We start from the raw sequence: 26219 nt of genomic DNA, 5'->3' as shown, positions 1-26219 counted from the left end.
TCATATCCGAATACACTATCTTGTACACAAAAAAAAACATTGAAATTAAACAGGCCATGACTGTCTTCTGGTAAGCTGAATGCCGAAGAACTCCAGATCTTTTGCCACTGCTTAATGAGTCATGGACTGAATAATTCATTCCAAGTCAAAGCACAAAGCAGTTTGAAAAGCAATTATCTTGCTAGTAAAAACCTTGAGCCTCCGTGCAGAGAGTATATGTTATCCAACTGCAATCATACACATAGAAAAATCAATAAATCATCCAGGTTTCTCACTCCTTGTCAGTGTGCAAGGATTCCTGCTAGCTATTGCATCATTGGGTACAGAAACAAATTCAGACTAATATGCCATAGTCAGTCAAAAATTAACATTCCGACACAGGGTGGGAGATGGCATTGAATTCCAATTGAAAACCAGAAGGGAGTTATGGTCTATTGAATTTCAGTGTCATTTTTATCCAGGATAGTGTATTTGGATTTTTGGGTCCTTGCCTTAACCTCTGCAATCCTTTGTCTTCCACAGTTTGCAGAGTTTCTAATTTTCGTCTGTTCCATTTCCCACCCTTCTGTTGGCATGTAATCTCTTCTAATCCACTGTAAGGATGAGGTTCCCCTTGTATGCAGCATCCTACGCAAGAAGCAGCAGGACATGATTCACACAAGGAGCCAATTTGTGACTGGAATTCTTCATTTAATATTTGACTTCTAAATGGCATTTGTTAATTTTCTTTTGAAACTTAAACTGCAGATTTCTGAACAAATAGTTGGTTAAAAACAGTTTAAATGAGGGTCTGAAACATGCACAATGGCTTTCTGTAAATTATTAAATACTCATTGCTTTCCAGGAACTGCCATTACAGTAACATGATGAAATATCCAGACATGCTATTTTTGGGCAGCACAGTGGCGTTTTGGGCAGCACGATGGCGCAGCGATCGAGTTGCTGCTTTACAGCGGCAGAGACCTGGGTACGATCTGATTATGGGTGCTGTCAGTATGGAGCGTGTACATTCTCCCCATGACCGTGTGTGTTTCCTCCCACATTCCAAAGACATACAGGTTTGTAGGTTAATTGGCTTCGGTAAAATTGTAAATTGTTTGTAGTGTGGAGGATGGTGCTAATGTACGTGGATATCCCTGGTCGGCATGGACTTGGTGGGCCAAAGAGCCTGTATCCATGCTGTGTCTCTGAAGTCTGAACCCTAAAGATTTTACATTCTGGTCTAAATTCTTCTATCTCCAATCCAGTGATCTCGAGATCCCCCAAAAAGTTGTGATCTCTTCACCAATTCACTGGCAACTTTGCTATAATCATGAGGGGGAATCTTATAGAAACTTATAAAATTCTTAAGGGGTTGGACAGGCTAGATGCAGGAAGATTGTTCCCGATGTTGGGGAAGTCCAGAACAAGTGGTCACAGTTTAAGGATAAGGAGAAAATCTTTTAGGACCAAGATGAGAAAAACATTTTTCACACAGAGAGTGGTGAATCTCTGGAATTCTCTGCCACAGAAGGTAGTTGAGGCCAGTTCATTGGCTATATTTAAGAGGGAGTTAAATGTGGCCCTTGTGGCTAATAGGATCAGGGGGTATGGAGAGAAGGCAGGTACAGGATACTGAGTTGGATGATCCGCCATGATCATATTGAATGGCGGTACAGGCTCGAAGGGCCGAATGGCCTACTCCTGCACCTATTTTCTATGTTTCTATGTGTAACATTTAGATCGGATGTTTCTCCTCGATAGGGCTAGAATGTTTCCCCTGTGACTCCCACCCCCAACACTGGCCATTGAGGAAGACTCTTAATCTCTGGCCACTTACATGCCTCAATGACCCAGCCTTGGGTCTCATTGCTCCTGTGAGCTCTCTGAGTCTTGCGAGGTATATTTTACATTATGGAAAGTTAGATTCCAAAGAACCAGCTGAAATTTGCAGTGGAGGAGACCTCAATTGAAATGGTTGTGAACATCATGCAATATCAAATTGGCACATCCGTTTGATTAACTGAGTTTCTGGACAAGAGTTTTTTGAACATCAACCTATGTTTCTCTTCGATTTTCTGAAGTCAGATGTAGACTTGGAAAAATTGTTAATGATGAGCAAGGAAACTGATACATAGCCAGTTTCAGAGGAATATGCGTTAGTTTCATGTCATCATTATGGACCCATGGACGCACGTAATTGGGCTTGGCACTAAGCAGACATTGGAAGTAGTCACAACACTAGGACAATATCAAATTATATTTTGCCTGAAGCAGTAAAAAAGATTCAAGGCACATCATACCAACCAAGGTTTGTCATTAAGCTACATAGCAAATAATTAGGATGGAAATTCATCTTTGGTTGCAAGGGCTAACTGCATGATCTGGTGCATATGCCCAAAGTGCTTTTGTTCTTAAAATCAGGAGTTGAATTTAGAAGCTCTTCAATTTGCTCTTTCTACACTACTCGGTGCATTCCACTGCGGTAGAATTCCTACCCCATTAAACAAGTGACCAAGGACTTGGTCAAAGCAGTCTGTTTTAACGAGTGACTTAAAAGGAGGACGGAGATTGAGAGAGGGAATTGCAGAACATAATACATCAGCGACTGAAGGCACAGCAGGCAGTGGTGGAGTGATGGAACAACGTACCTCTGGGATGTGTAAGTGGCCAAAATTAGTGATGTGGAATGATCTCAGAAGGTAGCAGAGGCAGAAGAATTTATCAGGAAAAGGAGAAGAAAGGCCAGGGAGGGATGTGGAAGCCAGAATGGGAATCAACAGGTTGCTGCATTGTTAGCCATTGTAGGCAACAGCACGTGTGATGGATGAATGTGTGTTGACATGAGTGGGATATGGATAGCAGAATTTTGGATGAGAACAAGTTGGCGACACATTGGCTCAGCTGGTAGAGCTGTTGCCTTACAGCATCAATGACCCGGGTTCGATCTTGACTTTGGATGTTGTCTGTGTGCAGTTTGCACCTTCTCCTTGTCACTGCATGAGTTTCCACCCATATTTCAGAAACGTGTGGGTTTGTAGATTAATTGGCCTCTATACATTTCCTCTAGCGTGAGGGGAGTGGATGAGAAAGTGGAAAAACATAGAACTAGTGTGAACGGGTAATCGATGGTCGGCGTGGATTCTGTGAGCTAAAGGGCCTGTTTCCATGCTGTGTCTCTAAGCTGAATGTGTAAATACTTTATTGTCACATGTGACAGGTCACAGTGAAAATTCTTTGCTTGCATTACCCAAGGTATGAAAATAGTCACCACATGAAGAGTACTTACAAAGTTACAAAGCATCCCATGTCAGGTCTACCTTTGTCATCCCCCCCCTCCCACCTCCCTCACGTTGGTACCCCCACGCTGGGACGTCCATTGTCCATTGTTCCTCCCCCCTACCTCATGGCGGTCCCCCCTACGCCGGGTCCTCCTTTGTTCCTTCCCCCAGTTGCGGCGCCCTCACTCCGCGCGGTCCATCCTCATCCGTCGGTCAGCGCCCTCATCGACCACCACATCGACCTCTCCACTATCGCCACCGGGTCCCCTCCTGAGACCTCCATGGCTCAGACCCAGGCCCCAGCCGCGGGCTCCACTGACCAAAGCTCCACCGACTTGCGAGGCTCGGGCTCCAACCCACGATGTCCCAGTCCTGGCTTCTCCATGGCCATCCCGGAGACATTGAGACCGCAGCACCTCGATAAAGGACTCCAGCCGCGTTCCAGGTCAGCAGCCATGGCTCGGCGGGAAGCCTTCTAGGCTAATGATGGATCCCAGTCATCGATCACGAGATCGAAAACACAATCATAGATATGTGTCTTTGAAGGCTGAATCCTTTACATGTGCAATAAATAATGTGTCTGATTTGGTATGGGGTATTCCATACCTGAACATCCAGATTGATTTGTAATTTGTCCCTAGTGTGTAGGATAGTACTAGTGTACAGGGCTCGCTGGTCGGATTGGACTTGGTGAGCCAAAGGGCCTGTTACGGCCCTGTAACTCTAAATCTTAAAAAATAAACTAATGAGATGAAAACTGCAGGCATGCTATTGAAAGGCAGCAACAGAGTGCCAGAATTGTATTTAAATATTACATTTTGCTGTCTTAAAGGATTTTTTCACTGCTAAGCAACTTTCTCAGCAGTGCTTTGAGTGAATTGATATGTTGTGCTTTTTCATTTTTCATTTGTTGTCTGTGATGGCCCCTTCTGACTTTAGCCTTGACGCATTCTCACATAAACTTAATTAACTACCCGACAGACAAAAAGAAGCTTGATTTTATAAGATTAGAGTATAATAAAGATATGAGTAATACCTCCATTTATGTCCAGTGGGGTTACAAAGGAAATTGTCTAACTTAAAACCACACAGTGATTGTCTCCTTGTGCATTTGCCTACGATATTTATTTGAAATGAATAAGAGCGATTAATTGATTTGAGGGGTTTGTTTCCAAACTTCATTCCCCGTGACTGGAGCTTTCAGAAAATTCTTTAGTCCTCGCTATATTATAGATTTAGGAATATGGGAAAACTAAGAACAACAAAAGGTCATTCAGTCAATAAAGTCATTGTTTACACAATTCCAGCATAAACTATGCTTCTTTCATAGACCTTACTCAGGTTATTAAATCTTTAAAACAAAAATTATTTTTAAGTTCAAGTTCCGGAAAGCTTTACTGAATGCCAACTGTTTCATAATTTTGATCTTGTGAACGTTATAAGTTGATAATGGAATTTTAATGGATTTCAGTTTTAGCGGATGGACCTGCCGACCTTTACTGCCAGGCCGGGCTGCCAACGCCCGCATCGCCTGCCTGTCCGTTTCCAGGTCGGACCTAGTGGCACCACTGCCGGCCCCCACGGCACGGCTTCATATGTCATAAGATAAGGAATAGTAGAATTAGGCCATTTGGCTGAACAAGTTGACTACGCCATTCAATTATGGCTGATCTATCTCTCCCTCCTAACCCCATTCTCCTGCCTTCTCCCCTTGATTAGACACCTGTACTAATCAAGAATCTCTGCCTTAAAAATATCCACTGACTTGGCCTCCACAGCCTTCTGCGGCAAATAATTTCATCACCCTCTGACGAAAGAAATTTACTCTCATCTCCTTCCTAAAAGAATGTCCTTTAATTCTGAGGCTGTGACCTCTAGTCCTAGATTCTCCCACTAGTCGAAACTAATGGAAACCGCCTCTTCACTTCCGGGCCACGCCTGCCCCTGTTATTGCTGAGCCTTATTTGAACTCTGGCCGCCCGTGGGCCGCGAACAATAACTCCGCCGATCCTTGCCTCTCACCTGGCCTCTGGTGGGCCGGGGCATTCAGCTCACCAGGATTCCAGGCCAGCTTCCATGCTCTGGGACATATGACAATAAAGCACTCTTGACTACTATATTATTCAGTAATGCCCTACTCTATTAGAGCAGACAATCGGCAACAATGGACACCATTCCCCCACTATGGTCCATTATAATAAGGGTTTACCGTATATAAAATTATGAGAGGCATGGATAGTGTAGACAGTTAGATCCTTTTTCCCACCTACACTAGAGGGCATAGCTATAAGGTGAGATGGGGAAAGTGTAATGGGGATGTGTGGAGCAAGTTTTTATACAGAGAGTAGTGGAATGCGTTGGCAAGGGTGTTGGTGGAGGCAAGTAGGATAGTGGTGTTTAAGAGCGTTTAGATAAGTACATGGAAGTGCAGGGAAAGAGGGATATGGATCATGTACATGCGGATGAGATCAGTTTAACATGGCATAATGTTCGGCACAAACATTATGGACTGAAGGGCCCATTCCTGTGCTGTTCCATATTCTAAAGACAGTTTGTGTAAATTTGACCTACAAAATCTGAGAAGGAAGGGGAACAGTTTCTAAATCTTCTTACCCCATTTCATCTCCCTGCTACAGTTTCTTTGTTTTGTCTTTTTCAGAACTAATTGCAAAATATTATTTTAAAGAGCTCCTTGCATATTTGCTCCCTGCATTTCTGTTAGTTTTACAACGATGAACTAAATTGCCTCAGTTCACTGGAAAACACTGTGATTGCTCAACACATTTCCACATCAGGCACTGGTATAAACAATACCTTCCTGCCTGCCTCAGCTTGCAGCATGATTTCCTGTACAACTGTGCCTGTGAACATATGGATGCCAAATTACAATTGTTAGTCGGCATTTTAAACTTGGCTCTTATAGCTCTTATATCTTACCCTGTGTATTTTTCATTGAGAAAATATACCTTGCAGTTCTTTGTAATAAATTAAAGTGAATACTTATATTAGGTTAAAAACACCACAACTGCAATGTCTGTGGTTTACATGAAAACCATGAACAGTGCGCTGAAATGTTGCTAATGAATTGTTAGCTGCTTGCAATGTTTTATCAACACAGGAACAGAGACATAAAAACTCAGGCAATTGAGTTTAAGAGCACTATTTAAAAGAGATTCATGCATGCTTTGCTCGTTAAGATAAAATTTAAAAATTCCAATATTTTGTTTTAGCGCCACAGATAGGGTTTTTGAGTTTAGCTTAGTATCGACACGTGAATCGAGGTACGGTGAAAAGCTTTTTTTTTTTGTTGCGTGCTATCCAGTCAGCAAAAAGACTAGACATGATTGCAATCAAACTGTCCACAGTGTACAGATACAGGATAAAAGGAATAGTATTTAGTGCAAGAAAAAGTCCCGGTTAGCCTGATTAAAGATAGTCTGAGGGTCTCCAGTGAGGTAGATGGCAGGTCATGACTCCTCTCTAGTTGGTGATAGGATGGTTCAGTTGCCTGATAACAGCTGGGAAGAAATTATCCCTGAATCTGGAGATGTGCATATTCACACTTCTGTACCTCTTGCCTGTGGGCTCTTAGAATAATTCCCTTAGAACCATTCTCCCATTCATTCCCTTCTCATATGTTCAACTCCACCATCCACCTATCTTACAGCGTCTAATCAACCAACACATCTTTGGGATTTGGGAGGAAACAAGGACATCTAGGGAATACACCCACTGACATAAGAAAACATATAAACCTAGCACATGTAGTCTAGAGATCTAGTTCAAACCCTACTTATTCTGGGGCCGAGGTCTTCAGTACTGCAGACTAGTGTTGCAACACTGTGTCAGTGAATATTCCACAAGCAGACTCTTGGATTCAGGACAGCTGTAGGAATGCTAGTTATCTTGGTAAACTCATGCATAAATATCTCTGTTGATAGTTATTGCCAACTATTTCCAGTATCTCAGAGAGTTAGTAAGGACGATAGCGAGGAACACTCTTTTTCATGCTCTGCCATTCCTCAATGTTTCCAAAGTCAGATGAATTAACTTTGGAGATGACAGACCACAAGTGAGAAGAAAAGCCAATACCAATTATTCACGAGAAATAATCAGACAGATAACAGTGAATCTGCAAAAGTAATTTTGTTGAACTAGGAAATGGAAGAAAGGCTGATTCCAAAGTTGGGTTCTCTTGTATAAGAACTGACAACACTTGTTCTAGTCACAATGCACTCTTGCAAGTTGGCTTTAAGCAATGCAGTCCCACTTTTACCCAGAGCCTGGCCACGCTTGCTGCTGGCTTCCCACTGATTCATCCAGTCAATTATGTTGTAAGAGATGAATACTGAAACCATTTCAGTGAGCAGGTAGCAGGGAGGGAGCCAGTGGTAGCATTTTCTTCACTGATAGGGTGGTTTGTGCATTGTGAACCATGCAAATGCTTTGTCATAGAGATTCATAAAATTCACATCCAGTGGCTTCTGGATTGTATTTTAAGAATAGATAATAAATCAAACTGGGCCTAGACAATCATTAGTTAGTTCAGTTTAGAGATTCCCCGTGGAAACAGGCCCCTCGGCCCCCCAAGTCCATGCCAACCATTGATCACCCCTACACTAGTTCTATGTTATCTCACCTTTGCATCCTACACACTAGAGGCAATTTACAGAAGCCAATTAACCTACAAACCCGCACGTCTTTGGGATGTGGCAGGAAACCGGAGCGCCCGGAGGAAGCCAAGAAGAACGTGCAACTCCACACAGACAACACCCGTGGTCAGGATTGAACCAGGGTCTCTGGAGCTGTGAGGCAACAGCTGTGCCACTGTGCCACATATAAAGATAAAAGCTTTATGGCATTTTGTCATAAAGCTGAGATGTGGACAGTCAGGTGGTATTTTAATTAAACTTTGATTTCAAGAATAGGCAGCTGGGATTCAAATGCATCCCTAGAGGAGTTTTGGGAACTAAAGAGCAAATAAAAAAGGAGATCAGAAGGACAAAAAGGGGCCAGGATAAAGGGGGCCAGGAAGGGCAAAAAGGCGCCAGGCTCTGGCGGGTGGCAGAAAAGACAATCCTAAAAGATTTTATATAAATACATAAAGGGAAAAAGGGTATGTAGAGAGAGAGTGGGACATCTCAGGAATAAAAGCGGTCACATCTGTGTGGAACCACAGGAGATGGGCAAGGTCCTCAATGAGTATTTCTCCTCTGTTTCACCAAGAAGAAAAACAGTAGGACGGAGGAAATTGTAGCAGTCACTGGAAATGTCATGAGAGCAGTCAGGGTTACCGTCGAGGAAGTACTGAAGGTACTGTCGTGTCTTCGGGGCCTGATCAGATATATTCGAGGACATTGCGGGAAACTAGAGAGGAAATTGCGGGAGCCCTGGTTGAAATTTATGAGTCGTCCTTAAATACAGGAGAGGTACATGAGGATTGGAGGGTGGCAATGTTGTGCCTCTTTTCAAGAAGGGCTGCAGGGAAAATGCTGGGAACTATATGCCGGTGAGCTTAACATCGTTACTGGAGAGTATTCTGAGGGATAGGTTATACAGGCGTTTTGATGGGCAATGGTTGACTAGAGACAGTCAGCAGGGTTTTGTATGTGGGAGGTCGTGTCTCACAAATCTGATTGATTTTTTTTTTGAAGACGTGAGCAAAAAGGTTGATGAGGGCAGAGCTGTAGATGTTGTGTACATGGACTTTAGTAAGGCGTTCGACAAGGTTCCGCATGGTAGGCTGCTCTGGAAGGTTAGATCTCATGGGATCCAAGGAGATCCAAGGAGCTGAATGGATAGCAAATTGGCTCCATGGAAGGAACCAGAGGGTGATGGTGGAAGGTTGCTTCTCAGAAGGGAGGCCTGTGACTAGTGGTGTGCCTCAGGGTTCGGTGCTGGGCCCGTTATTGTTTGTCACCCAAATCAATGATTTGGATAAGAACATACAGGGCAAGATGAGCAAGTTTGATGATGATACAAAAGTTAGTGGTTTTGCAGAAAGTGAAGAAGGTTGTAAATGATTGCAGCAGGATCTGGATCGATTGGCCAGGTGGGCAGAAGAATGGTTGATGGAATTTAATGCAGAGAAGTGTGAGGTGTTGCATTTTGGGATGTCAAACAAGGGCAGGACCTACACAGTAAATGCTAGGCCTATGGGTAGTGTTGTAGAGCAGAGGAGTACAGGTGCATCTTTCCTTGAAGGTCGAGTTGCAAGTAGATAAGGTGGTCAAAAAGGCTTTTGGAGCTTTGGCCTTCATCATTCAGTATTGAGTATAGAAGTTGGGAGCTCATGTTGCAGTTGTAGACATTGGTGAGACCGCATTTGGAATATTGGGTTCAGTTATGGGCACCATGTTATAGGAAAGGTATTGTCAAGCTTGAAAGGGTTCAGAAACGATTTATGAAGATGTTGCCAGGACTAGAGGGTGTGAGCTATAGGGAGAGGTAGAGTAGGCTAGGTCTCTATTCCATGGAATGCAGGAGGATGAGTGGAGATCTTATAGAGGTCCACAAAATCATGAGAGGAATAGATCGGGTAGCGTATTTTACCCAGAGTAGCGGATATCAAGGACCAGAGAACATAGGTTCAAGGAGAAGAGGAAAAGATTTAATAGGAATCCGAGGGGTTACTTTTTCACACAGAGGGTGGTGGGTGTATGGAACAAGCTGCCAGAGGAGGTAGTTGAGGCTATCTTATCGTTTAAGAAACAGTTGGACAGGTACATGGATAGAACAGGTTTGAATTTTTGTGATTTTGGTGATAAACCACAAAAACTATTAGTGCGACAACTTCGTAAACTGGACGGGGAAAAAACAATTTACAAAATTAGAACAGACAAGGGAGAAACACTAACACTGCCAAAAGATATTAATGATAGATTTTTACAATACTATCAAAAATTGTACTCATCTAAAATGACAGAACAATCAGCAGGAATGGAAACATTTCTACAGAAATGTAAGCATGTGGGTTTAGATCAGAAAGAGAGAGAATCACTAGGTGCTGAAATTACGATAAAAGACATCGAAGAGTCAATTAAATCTTTAAAAAATGGAAAGGCTGCAGGTCCTGATGGTCTAAGTTCTGAATTTTATAAAAAAATTTATGATCTGGTTTCTCCACGTCTACAGACACTGTACAAATATGCTTACACTCAACAGAAACTCCCAGAAACTCTAAATGAATCTACAATCATACTCATACCAAAAATGGATAAGGATCTTGAAGACCCAGGTTCATACAGAGCAATAGCCCTTTTAAATACTGATCAGAAAATATTAACTCAAATTCTAGCTCATAGATTGAGCTTAGTGATTAACAAATTAATACACCCCGACCAAACAGGTTTTATTCCAAAACGTTATTCATTTTATAATCTGAGAAGACTATTCAATATTATATACTCCAATAGAATTCCTAGTGCAGATCTAGCAAGTATTTCGTTAGATGCTGAAAAAGCATTTGACCAGGTAGAATGGCCATATTTATTTTCGGTGATGGAAACATTTCAATTGGGAGAGAAGTACTGTACATGGGTTAAATTGTTATACTCTAATCCAACAGCTAGAATATTAACAAACCAAATGTTATCAACTAAATTTAACCTCTCTAGAGGTTGTAGACAAGGATGTTCACTATCCCCACTATTATTTGCTCTTGCAATCGAACCCTTAGCAGAATGCGTTAGAACCCATACAGGAATATACGGATATAACACTAGAGAAACAAGGAATAAAATTTCCTTATATGCAGATGATGTACTAATATATATTACAAAGTTAGAAACTAGTATTCCAAATCTATTAAATTTAATAACTCAATTTGGTCAGTTCTCATGATATAGAATTAATTGGAATGAAAGTGAAATCATGCCAATAACAAAACTCAATCTACATACATTACAACAATCCCCTTTTAAAATAGTTAAAGATAAATTTAAATACTTAGGAATCTATGTAACTAAGACATATACCTCTTTATTTAAACTAAATTTTCCACCCTTACTGAATAAACTACACAAGAATATGCAATACTGGAAAACACTTCCCATTTCAATGCTTGGTAGAATTAATGCTATAAAAATGATCTTCTTACCGCAACTACTGTACCTATTTCAATTAATCCCGATATATATCCCAAAACCTTTTTTTCAAAAAAGTCGACTCTATTGTTACAAGTTTTATCTGGGATTATAAGAATCATAGAATAAGTAAAAAACATTTATGTAAGTCAAAGATAAATGGAGGTCTGGCTTTGCCAAATTTCTTGTTTTATTTTTGGGCAGTCCATATTAAAAACATGAATTTCTGGCTAGAAGAAATGGATCAACAACCAGATTGGTTAAGGATGGAAAAGGAAGACTGTTTACCTTTTGAAATTGGACCGATCATATTTGCTACCACAAAACTGCACAAAAAAACCTATAGGGAAAACCCCATAATACATAGTGGAATACGAATTTGGAAACAATTAAAAAAAGTTTTAAAATTGAATAATATACCACTATGCCTTCCCATTGTAAATAATCCCTTATTCAAACCATCCTTTTTGGATAAGGGTTTCACACAATGGAAAAATTATGGAATTAAAAAGATTGGACATCTTTATGGGAAAGACACTTTTCTTTCATTTCAGGAGTTACAACAGAATCATGGACTGCACTCAAATAATTTCTTCAGATATCTACAAATTAGAGATTATGGTAAATCTAACACACAAGTCTACAGGACTAGGGAACCAGAAATCCTTGATGAATGTTTGAACAAGCATCCTAACACTGAAAAATTAATAGCTTATATTTATAACACCCTCCTAAACAACGAGGTACCACCGATGGAACCATATAGACACACATGGGAAAATGAATTAGGTCATCCTATAACGAAAGATTTGTGGGACGAAAGTTTACAACATATACATCAATGTTCGTTAAATGCCAGACATGCTTTAATACAATTTAAAGACTTACATAGATTACACTACTCTAAAATAAAACTAAATAGAATCTTCCCACAAATCTCTCCTATTTGTGATAAATGTCTACATCTAGATGCTAATTTAACACATACGTCTGCAAATTGTATAAAAATTAAACATTTCTGGACTGATATTTTTGAAATAATTTCAGAAGTTATTAATGCAAAACTGGATCCAAACTCAAAATTAATAATACTTGGAATATCAGAGCAAAGTTTAACACTCACAACAAGCCAAAGAAATTTCCTCGACTACAGTATAATAACCAGGAAAAAATTAATATTAAAATTTTGGAAAGGCCCTACGGCCCCCACAATTAAAATGTGGATTGTGGAAATGTCGGAGACCCTATATCTAGAAAGAATTAGACTTGTCTTAATGGACAAACAAGAACTTTTTGATAAAATATGGGATAGATTGGCCCAGCATGAAAACCCAACTGAAACTTGAACTCAGGATTAGATGAAAAGTCATACTTTATAATCTACGAACCTATCTCCAATGACGTATTATAAGTAATCCATTCCACCTTTTTTGTTTTTTTTGATATGTGTAACTCTTTTTTCTCTCTTTCTCTCTTTTTCTATATAAAAAAACCCACTAGAAGTAGAAGTAATCGACAATTGAAAATTTTAATAATGTATGACTAATGTATATGGAAAGTTTTTTTACTATAATATGTAACTATACTTTATAATATGTCTACTTCTAATTAAAAAATTTTTTTTTTAAAAAATAAAATAAAAATAAAAGAACAGGTTTGGAGGGTTATGGACCAAGCGCAGGCAAGTGGGACCATTGTAGCTGCGACATTGTTGGCCGGTGTGGGCGAGTTGGGCCGAAGAGCCTGTTTCCACACTGTATGACTATGACTCTATAACTATATTTATTGCATATAACGATCAGTTCAAAACCAGAGTAATCCTTGACTATCAAGTACATTTAATATTTGTAGATGCTATCCAAACACTGCCATTAAATGTCATGGGCAGGGAAAGGCTATTTCGATTTCACATGAGAGACCCAGCATATGTTCCAAATTGGAATATGTATCATGATTATTACTCACTGAACCAACGTTTATCTTTTAAATCTGTTCCAACTCCCTCCTGATTGCATGGTAACAGAATGAATACCAAGCAAACATTTTCAAATCAAGTTTCAAATTTGTGCTGCTCGGGCAGGTAGACAAATACCTAGAAAAGGCATTGAGATTGTGAACACACTGGTAAAGTTACTAGCGAGTGCTTTCAGTGGAAGATACAAAGTACGTGATGGGGAATTAAGATTTTGTTTGCCCTTCAATGTTTCACTATTGCTGGTCAAAAGTCTGAAAATTTGTGAGCAGCGGAGGTGTTAATTTAAACGGTGATGATATAGAGTTGAGAGTCATGGTGGTGCAGCGGTAGAGTTGCTGCCATACAGCGCTTACATCAAACCCGGGTTCGACCCTGTCTACGGGTGCTATCTGAATGGGAGATATTACCCAAATACAGGTGTACCACACTTGTAGGATCATACCCAAGAAAAATTAAGGCTGTGATCGCTGCCAAAGGTGCCTCAACAAAGTATTGAGTAAAGGGTCTGAATACTTATGTAAATGTGATATTTCAGTTATTTCTTGTTAATTACTTTGCAATGTTTTCTATACACCTGTTTACGCTTCTTCATTCTGGGGTATAGTGTGTAGATTGGTGATTTCAAAAAATAAAGAATTTAATCCATTTTAAAATAAGGCTGTAACGTAACAAAATGTGGAAAAAGTGAAGGGGTCTGGATACTTTCTGAATGCACTGTAAATTGTCCTTAAACAATTCAGTCTGAAGAAGGATCTCAACCCGAAACGTCACCCATTCCTTCTCTCCAGCGATGCTGCCTGTCCTGCTGAGTTACAACAGCGTTTTGTGTCTACCTTAAATTGTCCCTTGGCTGCGTGTAGGATAGTGTTAGTGTGCAGGGATCTCTGGTTGGTGCGGACTCAATGGGCCGAAGGGCCTGTTGCTGCTCTTTATCTCTAAGCTAAACTAAACTAAACATGCAGAAGCTGATGCCGCATATTCAGATGATTTTGCCAAGGACTAACATGGAGATGAAAACAGGAAAGAGCCACCAGAGATCCCTGCTTTATACCAGAGACAATTCTGTAATCACACGACTAGAAGTGATTCTCCAGAAGTGAATAAATAGATAAATGTAGTGCAGTTGCAAACAGTTGAATAACTGTAGAAAGGCATTGGAGAGGACTGTAACAAAATCCTGCTCTGGTCAAGAGGGACAAGGGGGGATTGTCCTATCCACAAAAGATATCATGAATTGATCAAAACTTTTTCAGAATTGAGGCTGGAGCAGAAGCCTGAATGGATGGATTCAGACAAGGAGTTCCTGTGCAAACTGCTCCATGTGGACGGGGAAGCAAATGCACTGCCTCGCATCTCTGTCTTTCAACGTGCCATCAGTTCTTGCAACCAAAGAGATTGTGAATGAAAGAGAGCACGTTGAAACCAAAGGAATCTATTGAGGCTTTAGGCAAATGACATGTTGTATATGAACTGAGAAATGAAGGAAGCCAGACATACAGCAGAGTGCATGGACTCAGCCTGACCCATCATGAGCTCAAGCCTTTCCTCCATTGAAAGCATCTACTTGAGGCGCTACCTCAAGCAGTTGGCATCTATCATCAAGGATCCCCTTCATCCAGGCCATGCCATCTACCCACTGCCACCATGGGGCAGGATGTATAGAAGGCTATTATCCCACACCACCAGGTTCAAGAACAGCTGCTTTCCTACAAATATCACGTTCTTGAACCAACTTGCTCAACTCTAATTCTATCTTGACAATGGAACACTGCAATCCACCTTCTGCATTTCCATGGACTAATTTTTAAGAAATTGCGTTTCACACTCATGCCTTGCTTTTTTTGTTGATATTTTTGGTGCTGTGTGTATAATTTATTATTGTTTGTTTTTTTGTAAATTATGTATCATTTATGTGTTGTGTGTCCCCGTGGATCTGTTACAAGCAAGAATTTTCAATGTACCAGTAGCTCAGACTCGTACTTGTACACATGACAATAAACATGACTTGACTGTGGGCTGTTGGGCTTGGCAGTGAGCTACATAGAAAATTATGAATGCTGTTCTCAGTTATTAGTACTCCTGGCACTGATCAGGTTACGAGAGCAGGTCTAACATTCCAAAGTACTTCTGGTCTAGTGCTACATTGTTGCGGGCATCTCTCATTTGAGACATTAACCTGACACATCTCCCTTAGATGGGTGTAGAAGTGACAATATTAAGACCACCTGTCTTATGTTGCTCCAGCATCTTGTACGATAGAAATGTTAATCATTAAATTAATCAGCAGCACAATGTAGTGGGTTGGCGGCGCGACCGATGTCGCAGCGGCCTCTGCAGTCCGTCTGTCTTTTTTTATTTTATTGTCCTGCAGAGTGTAAAGTTTGCGGTGGGTTTTTGACTGTGTAGGTGTGGGGGGCGTGGGGGTGGGTGGGAGAAACGTTTAGATCTCTTCCCTGTACGGGGACCCGACCTTTTCCCTGTCGGGTCTCCGTTGCCGTTGGGGGCCTAGCACCGTGGAGCGGCCTCCAACCGGAACGACAGCTCAAGTCACGAAGCCTGCGGAGCTGCGGACCTACCATCGTAGAGCTGGCCAGTTCGGAGCGTGGAGAGCTGTGGTGGCGTGCTGCTGCGACCCGACTCCGGTGGATGGTGACACCGGGAGCTCGCGGGTCCCCGGTGGGAGACCGCTTTGCGGGGCACCGGCAACGGCGACTTCTCCCGCTCGAATTGCGGGGTTGAGAGTGACCTGGAGCGGGGTCTTACATCGCCCGGTGCGGCTTTAAATGGCCGCGGACTTGCTAGCGCCAGCCGGGGGCTCCAACATCAAGACCCGGGGCAGGGCCTTACATCGCCCGGCGCGGCTTTAAGTGGCCGTGGGACTTGCTAGCGCCCGCCGGGGGCTTTGGCTTTGACTTCGGGAGAGGAATGGAGAGCAGGGGAGAGACAAGACTTTGCCTTCCATCACAGTGAGGAGGAGATTCACTGTGATGGATGTTTGTGTAAATTGTGTTGGTGTGTGTCTTGGTTCTTTTCTTGTATGACTGCAGAAACCAAATTTTGTTTGAACTTCATGTGAGGTTCAAATGACAAATAAACGGTATTGTATATTGTATTGTATCTCATAATCCAGCCATGAATTGCATTCCTGCTTATTTAGTCCTGATAATTCCAGACTAGGGTAAAAGTAACTACTCTAGCTGATTTATTTTGGTACTGCATTTCTGGTTCTTAACACTCAGAGAAAAATCATTCCACGTAGACTTAATTAGGATGTTTGATAAACTATACAGCATTTAATTTGAATATTTGGTCCTTGTGGTTCATTAAACATGCAATTAAAATGTAGCCTTTGATTTGCTGCCTCAGACCTTATCGTGTGGATGCTCTTCCAATTTTTTTTTTAAATTGTGCCAACTGTTGAATCTATCATGCCCATGAACCATTGTTTAGGAAGTTCAGAGAATAGGTAAATGACTGAAATATTACATCAAACGCAAACAACCCGAAATGTCATCTGCCCATTTCCTCCACAGATTTTGCCGTTGAGTTCTTCTGCATTTTGTGTTTTCTCCTAGATTCCCAAATTGTGGGTTCATTATCTCTCCACATTATACCCTGTTGCATTCAAAGCACCTGGAGCCAGAAACATTGGCAGTTGTGCAAGCTGCAAAGATTATTTCAGTCAGTGATCTGAATGGTTGGGTTAGCGATGTAAAGACCCTGGGATCTTAATGCTGCCAATTTTTCTTCTTGAATCAATGAGAAACTCTGACTCTTTTTCTGGTAGACATTCTTCACTGTCCATATTATCAAAGGTATTACAAGTACAGTATTTATATTCTGTGAGAGCAAAATAGGTAAAGTTTATCTTGGCGTTAAGTTTAGCATGGACACTGTGGGACGAAGGGCCTGTTCCTGTGCTGTGCTTCTGTTTTTTCTATTAAATTAATTATCTAAATTGTCTCATACCAGAACATTGACCTTATATAGGTGTTTAAAATCATGAGAGGAATAGATCGGGTAATTGCACAGTCTCTTTCCCAGAGTAGGTGAATTGAAGACCAGAGAACAGAGGTTTAAGGTGAAGTGGAAAAGATTGAATAGGAATCTGAGCGGTAACCTTTTCACACAAAGAGTGGTGGGTGTATGGAACAAGCTGCCAGAGGAGGTAGTTGAGGCAGGGACTATCCCAACTTGTAAGAAATAGTTAGACAGGTACATGGACAGGACAGGTTTGGAGTGATATGGACCAAATGCAGGCAGGTGGGACTAGTGTAATTGGGGCATGTTGGCTGGTGTGGGCAAGTTGTGCCGCAGGGCCTATTTCCACGCTGTATCACTCTGTGACTCTTTGGGGGGGGAAAAAAAAGTTCTGTTTTGAATCCATGAAAATAAATTAATTGGGCTATTAAGTGGCCCTGAGCTTTTGGAAGACTGAAAAATTAAGCCTAGTAGAATATAATGCCACTCCCCATTTGTTCCTTGGGTAAGAAATTTTACTGCCCATTTCACTCTCCTGCCCTGGAGCTATATGGAGCTAACTTTAATTCCCCACGATATTGCATAGGACAAGTAAAGTTTTTAACTTTGAATGTCAGATGTTATAGCTCGTGTTACAATGCCAGACAAATTAATAATGAAATAGAAGGTAGACAGAAGTGCTGGAGAAACTCAGTGGGTGCAGCAGCGTCTATGGAGCGAAGGAAATAGGCAACATTCTTCTTCAGCCTTAGTAATGAAATATCTCCAAATGCTTATAATATATTATGTAGGAAGGAATTACAGATGCTGGCTTAAACCAAAGATAGACACAAAAAGCAGGAGTAACTCAACGGGTCAGACAGCATCTCTGGAGAAATGGAATAGGTGACGTTTCGGGGTGAGACCCTTCTTCAGACTGAGAGTCAGGAAAAAGTGCAACAAGAGATATAGACAGCGATATAGAGAGTTGTAGAATAAATGAATTTAAAAAAGTAATGCTAAATGCTAAAAGAAAGTATGCAAAAAAGTAATGACAATAAAGGAACAGGACATTGTTGGCTGTGATCTAGGAGAGAACGAGATACAGATACAAGATGCCTTTGAAGCTACCCCAACGACTTGGGTGTGGGTGGATGGAGAGAGAGGGGATCCAGGTGTTACTTGAAGTTAGAGAAATCAATATTCATACCATTGGGTTGTAAACTGCCCAAGCGAAATATGAGGTGCTGTTCCTCCAATTTGCGTTTGGCCTCAGTCTGACAATGGAGGAGGCCCAGGACAGAAAATGTGGGAATTGGAAGGTGAATTAAGGTGTTTGTCACCAGGGAAATCAGGTAGGCCTGATCAAAGGCGGACTGAGCAAAGGTGTTCAGCAGATTATATTGTGGAATACAGCGGAATAGAATATATTGTTACTTGCTCTACTGATTTTGGGTGCCAAGTCTGTGTAGATATATTAATCATAAGAAAGTGTTAGTTGCTTGTTATCATCAGTTGTACAAAATCAAATCTGTCCATCACAGGGATACAGCTCTGGTTACATTATATCAGCGTGAACAGCTGAAGTGTGAGGAAGACGGGGAGACTGTGTAATAGGGTGAGGTGGAAAAGAAAGGTGCTGCTACTCTCAGCCGTCTCTTGGGTGGATAAAGGCACCGTGAGTTACGTGGTGGATGGCTGGTCCATACCAACATTGGCTAGTTTACCAACCCCATGGAAAAGTTCCAGCATAAATGGGATTTATGAGTCATTTAATAATTTTGTCATACAGCATTATGTGAAAGACGGTGATCTATTTTTACCATAGCAAGAAAATCAGTGTGAGAGACAACGCTTTTATACTGTCAAAAGATGTCACCCCAGGCATACAATGTGTCAGCCAAACCAGAGCAATTCAAGTGTTTATTATAGAACAGCTGGTTCCCAGCCTCAATACAAACCTGGCTCAGGTGCTTTTATATAATGCTTCATGCTTTTAGCTGTAGTAAGAAAAACATTTGTTAAAGGTTAACATTGTCAATCACAGGCTTGTTGGTGCCTGATTTCTAAATTAATCAGTTTACATGTAACACCACCACTTGTTGTTTGTTCCAGTGATCCATTAATCCGGTCCTTGCTGGATCAACTCTCTCAATTTTATCTTAGTTTACGTTAGTTAAATTTATTATTGTCAAGTTCATCAAGATACAGTGATAAGCTTGTTCTGCATCTTATCCAGTCAAGTCATACTGTACATGATGAATACAATCATATACAAGTCAAAGAGAGAAACATTTTTAAGCTGAAGATAGACACAAAATGCTGGAGCAACTCAATGGGTCAGGCAACATCTCTGAATGGAAGGAATGAGTAATGTTTTTGGGTCGAAACCCTTCTTCCTGAAACGTCACCCATTCGAGATGCTGCCTGTCCAGCATTTTGTGTCTATCTTAGATGTAAACCAGCATCTACAGTATATTCCTACACACAATTTTAAGCTTTTCCTCTTCTGGAACAGCATGCCGAGTTGTCACGTTCTGCCATCTTATTGCAACTTCCAAGTCGCAAGTCTCTGAAAAGTCCGATTTTAGCTGAACGCCATATTGCAATTTCTTATTTTCTCATTGTAAGGACTGGTGTCCTAGTGGCATCGAATCGATGAAGTAGATGTTGGCCTGGCTCAGCACAGTACCGTGTAACTATCCGTCAAATTATCTGCCTGCCTGCTTGTCTGTCAGTCCATCTACTATCTATCGTCCATCTATGATATTAGCTCCGCTTCTTGATTTTCAAGTTCAAGTTCAAGTTAGTTTATTGTCATGTGTCCCTGTATAGGACAATGAAATTCTTGCTTTGCTTAAGCACACAGAAAATAGTAGGCATTTACTACAAAACAGATAAATGTGTCCATATACCATGATATAAATATATACACACATGAATAAATAAACTGATAGTGCAAATAACAGAAAGTGGTTGGTAATAATCAGAGTTTTGTCCGAGCCAGGTTTAATAGCCTGATGGCTGAGGGGAAGTAACTATTCCTGAACCTGGTTGTTGCAGTCTTCAGGCTCCTGTACCTTCTACCTGAAGGTAGCAGGGAGATGAGTGTGTGGCCAGGATGGTGTGGGTCTTTGATGATACTGCCAGCCTTTTTGAGGCAGCGACTGCGATAAATCCCCTCGATGGAAGGAAGGTCAGAACCGATGATGGACTGGGCAGTGTTTACTACTTTTTGTAGTCTTTTCCTTTCCAGGGCGCTCAAATTGCCGAACCAAGCCACGATGCAACCGGTCAGCATGCTCTCGACTGTGCACCTGTAGAAGTTAGAGAGAGTCTTCCTTGACAATCCGACTCTCCGTAATCTTCTCAGGAAGTAGAGGCGCTGATGTGCTTTTTTGATGATTGCATTAGTGTTCTCGGACCAGGAAAGATCTTCAGAGATGTGCACGCCCAGGAATTTGAAGCTCTTGACCCTTTCAACCATCGACCCGTTGATATAAATGGGGCTGTGGGTCCCCCTCCTACTCCTTCCAAAGTCCACAATCAGTTCCTGGTTTTGCTGGTGTTGAGGGCCAGGTATTGCGCTGGCACCATATGGACAGTTGCTCGATCTCTCTTCTGTACTCTGACTCATCCCCATCAGTGATACGCCCCACAATAGTGGTGTCGTCAGCGAACTTGATGATGGAGTTCGCACTGTGGTTCGCTACGCAGTCATGGGTATAGAGTGAGTACAGCAGGGGGGCTGAGCAACGCAGCCTTGAGGTGCTCCCGTGCTGATTGTTATTGAGGCTGACACATTTCCACCAATACGAACAGACTGTGGTCTGTGGACGAGGAAGTCGAGGATCCAGTTGCAGAGGTATGCGCAGAGACCCAGTTCTGCGAGTTTGGTAACCAGTTTGGAGGGGATGATTGTGTTAAATGCCGAGCTGTAATCAATGAATAACAGCCTGACATATGAGTTTTTGTTGTCCAAGTTGTCCAGTGCGGAGTGGAGGGCCAGCGAGATCGCATCCACCGTTGATCTGTTGTGGCGGTACGCGAACTGCAGTGGGTCCAGGTTTTTGTCGATGTAGGAGTTGATTTGCTCCATGATCAACCTCTCAAAGCACTTCATCACCACCGGCGTTAGTGCCACTGGTCGATAGTCATTGAGGCATGTCACCTCACTTTCACGAAAATAGATACAAAACGCTGGAGTAACTCAGTGGGACTGCCTGTCTTTCCTACAGAAGTTCTTTCCTACACTTCTTATTTTTCACTATGGGAATGAAGGGCATGCCTAGCCTGACCTTCTGGCCTTGTCTCCTGCTCTGCATTTCACAACAACACCATTCGTCTATTCACGTTAGTTTCTCCATGTTCTCCCACTCTGGCAGCTCGCATTCATTTGCTGACCAGACAACCTTGTTTGCAGCATATCCGCATGGTTCCCATGGCAATGCCCCATCAGAAACCCCCCCCCCCCCCCCACCAGCAGCTTTACAAGTGTCTTTTGTCTCACTTTCACTTCTGACAAATGGTCTTCACCCTGACACATTAACTTTATCTCTCTTCCCGCGTATGCAGCATAACCTGCTGAGTATTTCCAGCATTTCCTATTATTAGATTAGATTTCCAACATCTGCAGTTTTTTTGATTTCCACACTGTGATGGAGTTGCACCTTGGACTCTTTACCCGTGGCCTTTCCTAACTACAGTATTTATTTGAGCTGCTTTCTATTCGTGCAGTACGGCTACGTGAGACAAGATCCAAATAAATGGGATGAACTTCATGACCCACCGAAGGGTGATAAAACATAATTGACTACAGTTTAGTTTAGTCAAGAACATTCAGTGATGGCTTCCCAGTGTCAGTTCCATGGAACTGAGCAGCAATGAGCAGCAACTTGCTTCTGATGAGCCTGGGGCACCGTAATGAATGCACCAAGGTGCTGCTGACTTCAGAATTGAAGCTCATAGCATTGAAGCACTTACTGTAGGTAATGAGGTGTGAAAATACTCCAATTCAAAAGCTCCATAGTGCCAGCAATTGCTGTCAGCAGTATTGATGACCTGTGAGCAGGAGAGAGGAAGGACCTTATTTCAATTGTAATCACTGATCTCTCAAAGTCTTATCAGAACCTGACAGCTAATCATGATACTACTGAAGTACAGCTGAATCTCGGTAATCCCTCGGGGGCCAAATATGATTTGCTTCTGCTCCGGTTCTGTGTATTCTAAGGTGTTTGTGGGAAGTGCAGACTCTGTCACAGGAAGGAAGGAAGGCATGGCATGCATGTTATAGTCATAGAATGATACAGTGTGGAAACAGGCCCAACTTGCCCACACCAGTCAACATGTCCTGTCTACACTAGTCCTGCCTGCGCTTGGTCCATATCCCTCCAAACTTGTTCTAGCCACTATGTGGTGAGTTACTGGTTCTCTTGTCCACATTTCACCCCATCATCTGTTCCTCAGGTCACGGGTCCTCTTCAGAGGCATCCGTCTTGTAATGTAGGCATCAAAATCAAAATTGGGTATCTAAATCCCACTTCCCTCCCTGCTCTCGTGGACATTAAAACAGACAATTTTGGAAATTCTCAGCAGATTAGGCCACATCTATGGGAAAAGAAAGGGTGTTAGCATTTCCGATCAAAGACGTTATCAGATCTGGTAATGAGAGAAAATCTTTTGAAGCTACAAGGAAGGTCGGGGAGGAGCAATCTCTCTGACAGGGTAAAACCTGTCATCGTAACCTGCAAACAAGGCTATCTGATCAATGAGTGAATGCAGATGGAGAGTAAAAACGGACAAATCTTCTATAGATGCACCATAGAAAGCATATAGTGTCACGGCTTGGTTAGGAACAGCTTGCCCACGACTGTATGAAATTGCAAGAGTTGTGAATGTTGCCCAGTCCATCACACAGACTTAACTCTCGACCAATGATTCCTCCTACAATATACGCTGCCTTGGAAAGGAACCATCATAATCAAAGACCTTTCCTACCATGTGTAGGAAGGAACTGCCGCATTCTGAACAAATAGGGACAGGCATCTCTGGGTAGAAGGAATGGATGATGTTTCGGGTCGAGATCCAAAACGTAACCTTTCCTACCATGGTTATTCCTTCTTCTGCCCACTCCAGTCAGGCAGAAGATGCAGAAGCATCACCAGATACAGGAACAGCTTCGACCCCTCTGTTATCAGGTTTCTGAACTGACTACTTCCATAAGTTAGGGTACAGTCCTCATACAGACATTCTACCTTGTCTCTTGAACTGTTACACTACAATGCTGTGAACTATACTCTGCACTTTGTTTCTTTCCCTTTGTTCTTTCTATTGTCTTTGAGTTTGGTTTGATTGTATTTATGTAAGGTATTAATTGATTTAATTGAATAGCAGCAAAGCAAAGCTTATCACCATGCCTTGGTGACAATAATGAAACTAGATCTAAACCTAAAAGGAGTTGAAGAATGCCGAGTAGGAAGACATGTGTAGGAAGGAACTACAGATGCTGGTTTACACCAAAGATAGACACAACATCTGGGACGACAGATGGCACAATGGGCTAAGTGTTCGGCTGGCAACCGGAAGGTAGCCGGTTCGAATCCCGCTTGGAGTGCATACTGTCGTTGTGTCCTTGGGCAAGACACTTCACCCACCTTTGCCTGCGTGTGAATGTGTGTGAATGTGTGTGAGTGATTGGTGGTGGTCGGAGGGGCCGTAGGCGCAGATTGGCAGCCACGCTTCCATCAGTCTGCCCCAGGGCACCTGTGGCTACAGAAGTAGCTTACCACCACCGAGTGTGACTGAGGAGTGAATGAATAATGTGATGTAAAGCGCCTTGAGTATTAGAAAGGCGCTATATAAATCCCATCCATTATTATCATTAACATGCTGGAGTAACTCAGCGAAACAGACAGCATCTCAGGATGAAAGGAATGGATGATGTTTTGGATTAAGACCCTTCAGAAGAAGTGAAATGTCACCCTTTCCTTCTATCCAGAGATGCTGCCTGCTCTGCTGAGTTACCCAGCATTTTGACTATCTTAAAGTGTAAACCAGCATCTGCAGTTCCTTCCTACACATTTCATCTGCTCTACTGCAAAATCTCCTCAAGGTACGTCTACTTTGAAGAAGTTCTCCTCCTCTCTCCGACGAGAGTTCTGCAACATCCTCTCGCTGCTCCCCCTCTGTGATTCCTCCTGCTCTCAGTCTGAGAAAGGCTCACGGCCCGAAACATCACCCATTCCTTCTATCCAGAGATTCTGCCTGTTCCGCCAAGTTCCAGCATTTTGTGTCTATCTCGAGCAGGAAGCAGGTCAGTTTTGGCTTTGACCTCCGCTCCAAGAGTAAAAAAAAAAGAAAAGGAATAGGTTTTAAATTGGGTTTTATTGTAGGTGAGAAACAGAGGAGTTGGTTCAGCAGTTCAAGGGTTAAGTCACAGTACGAACAGTGAATAAATTCTTGTTTATTCAACAGGGTGAGGATTATTGGGCATGGAATACCAATGAAGATTACTCAGGGAGTAACTACAGAGTGTCAGTCTAATCTGCATAATTATCATCCTGCTGGCACAACAAGCTGGCAATGCAATATTAAATAGTTTGACAAATTGCCATCCTGAATAATTTATCATAAAAATTGAAATATCTTGTATGTTAAATAAATTGACAGTTTACAATTAAGACTATCGGGTGCTGTTTATTGGTAAATATTATTTGTTTGTGATAAATTAACCGGAATTTTTTTTGAAATATGGTCTAATTGGCAAGTTCAGTGCTTTTGTTGAAAAAGACACACATATATCATCAATGCTTATTGATTGGGCAAGGTAGAGTTGCAGTGTGACTGAATCTCTAATGAAAATGTTTTGGCGAGTCGAGACAGTGAGTGAATTCAACGGGTTTTATTTTGAACAGTAAAACGATGAATAAACTCGAGTCCCGATAAGACAGCCAACAAAATGATGTTGCATCCACAAGTGTGGTGCTAGAATGAATTAACTCGGTAAAAGCGCGCGAATAATGCTCCACGCGCCCACGTGACTGGAGCAGCCAATCCAAGGGTTTAACTACCCCCCAAGACACCAGCAGGTGCCACTACAATATTATTCTTTTAATTTCATTCACTGATAATATAAAATTTGTGACAGTTAAATCAAATAGATTATGTAGAGAGTGATTGAGATTGCTCAAATTATTGATGAAAATCTGCTACTATAAAGAACTAAAGAAGATTGGAGATGGACACAAAAAGCTGGAGTAATTCAGTGGGATGGGCAGCATCTCTGGAGAGAAGGAATGGGTAATGTTTTGGGTCGAGACTGTTCTTCAGACTGCTGTCTCTCCCGCTGAGTTACTCCAGCTTTTTGTGTCTATCTTCCGTTTAAACCAGCATCTGCAGTTCCTTCCTAGGAGCAGAATTAGGCTATTTGGCACAGGATATTGGAATTTTTAATAGGATGTTGGATGACTCAACCCGTCAGTGATACTAAGAAAATAAGTAATAGGCTCAGGAATGAGATTGGCATAAACCAGCTACACCCATCATTAAGGTCATGGCTGATCATTTGTCTCAAGATCAATCTCCTGCTGATCCACATGGTCTCCAGTTTCTGAGGCAGTCAGTCAGCTGCAGAAGAAACTACTAAAGATATACAACACATGGGATAGCCTGGTTCATTCAAGGGATTTAATTTGTGCACATTGATTGATTGATACTTTATTATCACATGTGGCATGGCACAGTGAATGTCTTTGTTTATGCTCACCATACACGAGGTATGCAAAGAGTTGCCATGTATAGTGCACCAACAAGGTAACAAAGTATTCGTTATAGTCCCAATGGACCCCCTTTGTTCTTTGTGGTCCGGTCCCCCCCCCCCCCCCCACACACCGTGACCCCCTTTGTTCTAGGTGGTCCCCCCCCACACCATGTCCCACTTTG

At 42.0% G+C, this 26219-nt stretch overlaps 1 protein-coding gene across 1 annotated transcript in view; it reads left to right on the top strand.

The window, feature by feature from the left end:
• LOC116979113 (rho GTPase-activating protein 6-like) overlaps positions 1-26219 on the top strand; it is a 212741-nt gene that overhangs the window by 25816 nt on the left and 160706 nt on the right. The gene's annotated exons all lie outside the window — the stretch shown is intronic.

Source organism: Amblyraja radiata, chromosome 12 (genome assembly GCF_010909765.2).
Source record: "Amblyraja radiata isolate CabotCenter1 chromosome 12, sAmbRad1.1.pri, whole genome shotgun sequence".
Lineage (NCBI taxonomy): Eukaryota > Metazoa > Chordata > Chondrichthyes > Rajiformes > Rajidae > Amblyraja > Amblyraja radiata.
Note: the sequence above shows the minus strand (reverse complement) of the source record. Positions and strands in the feature narration are given on the sequence as shown.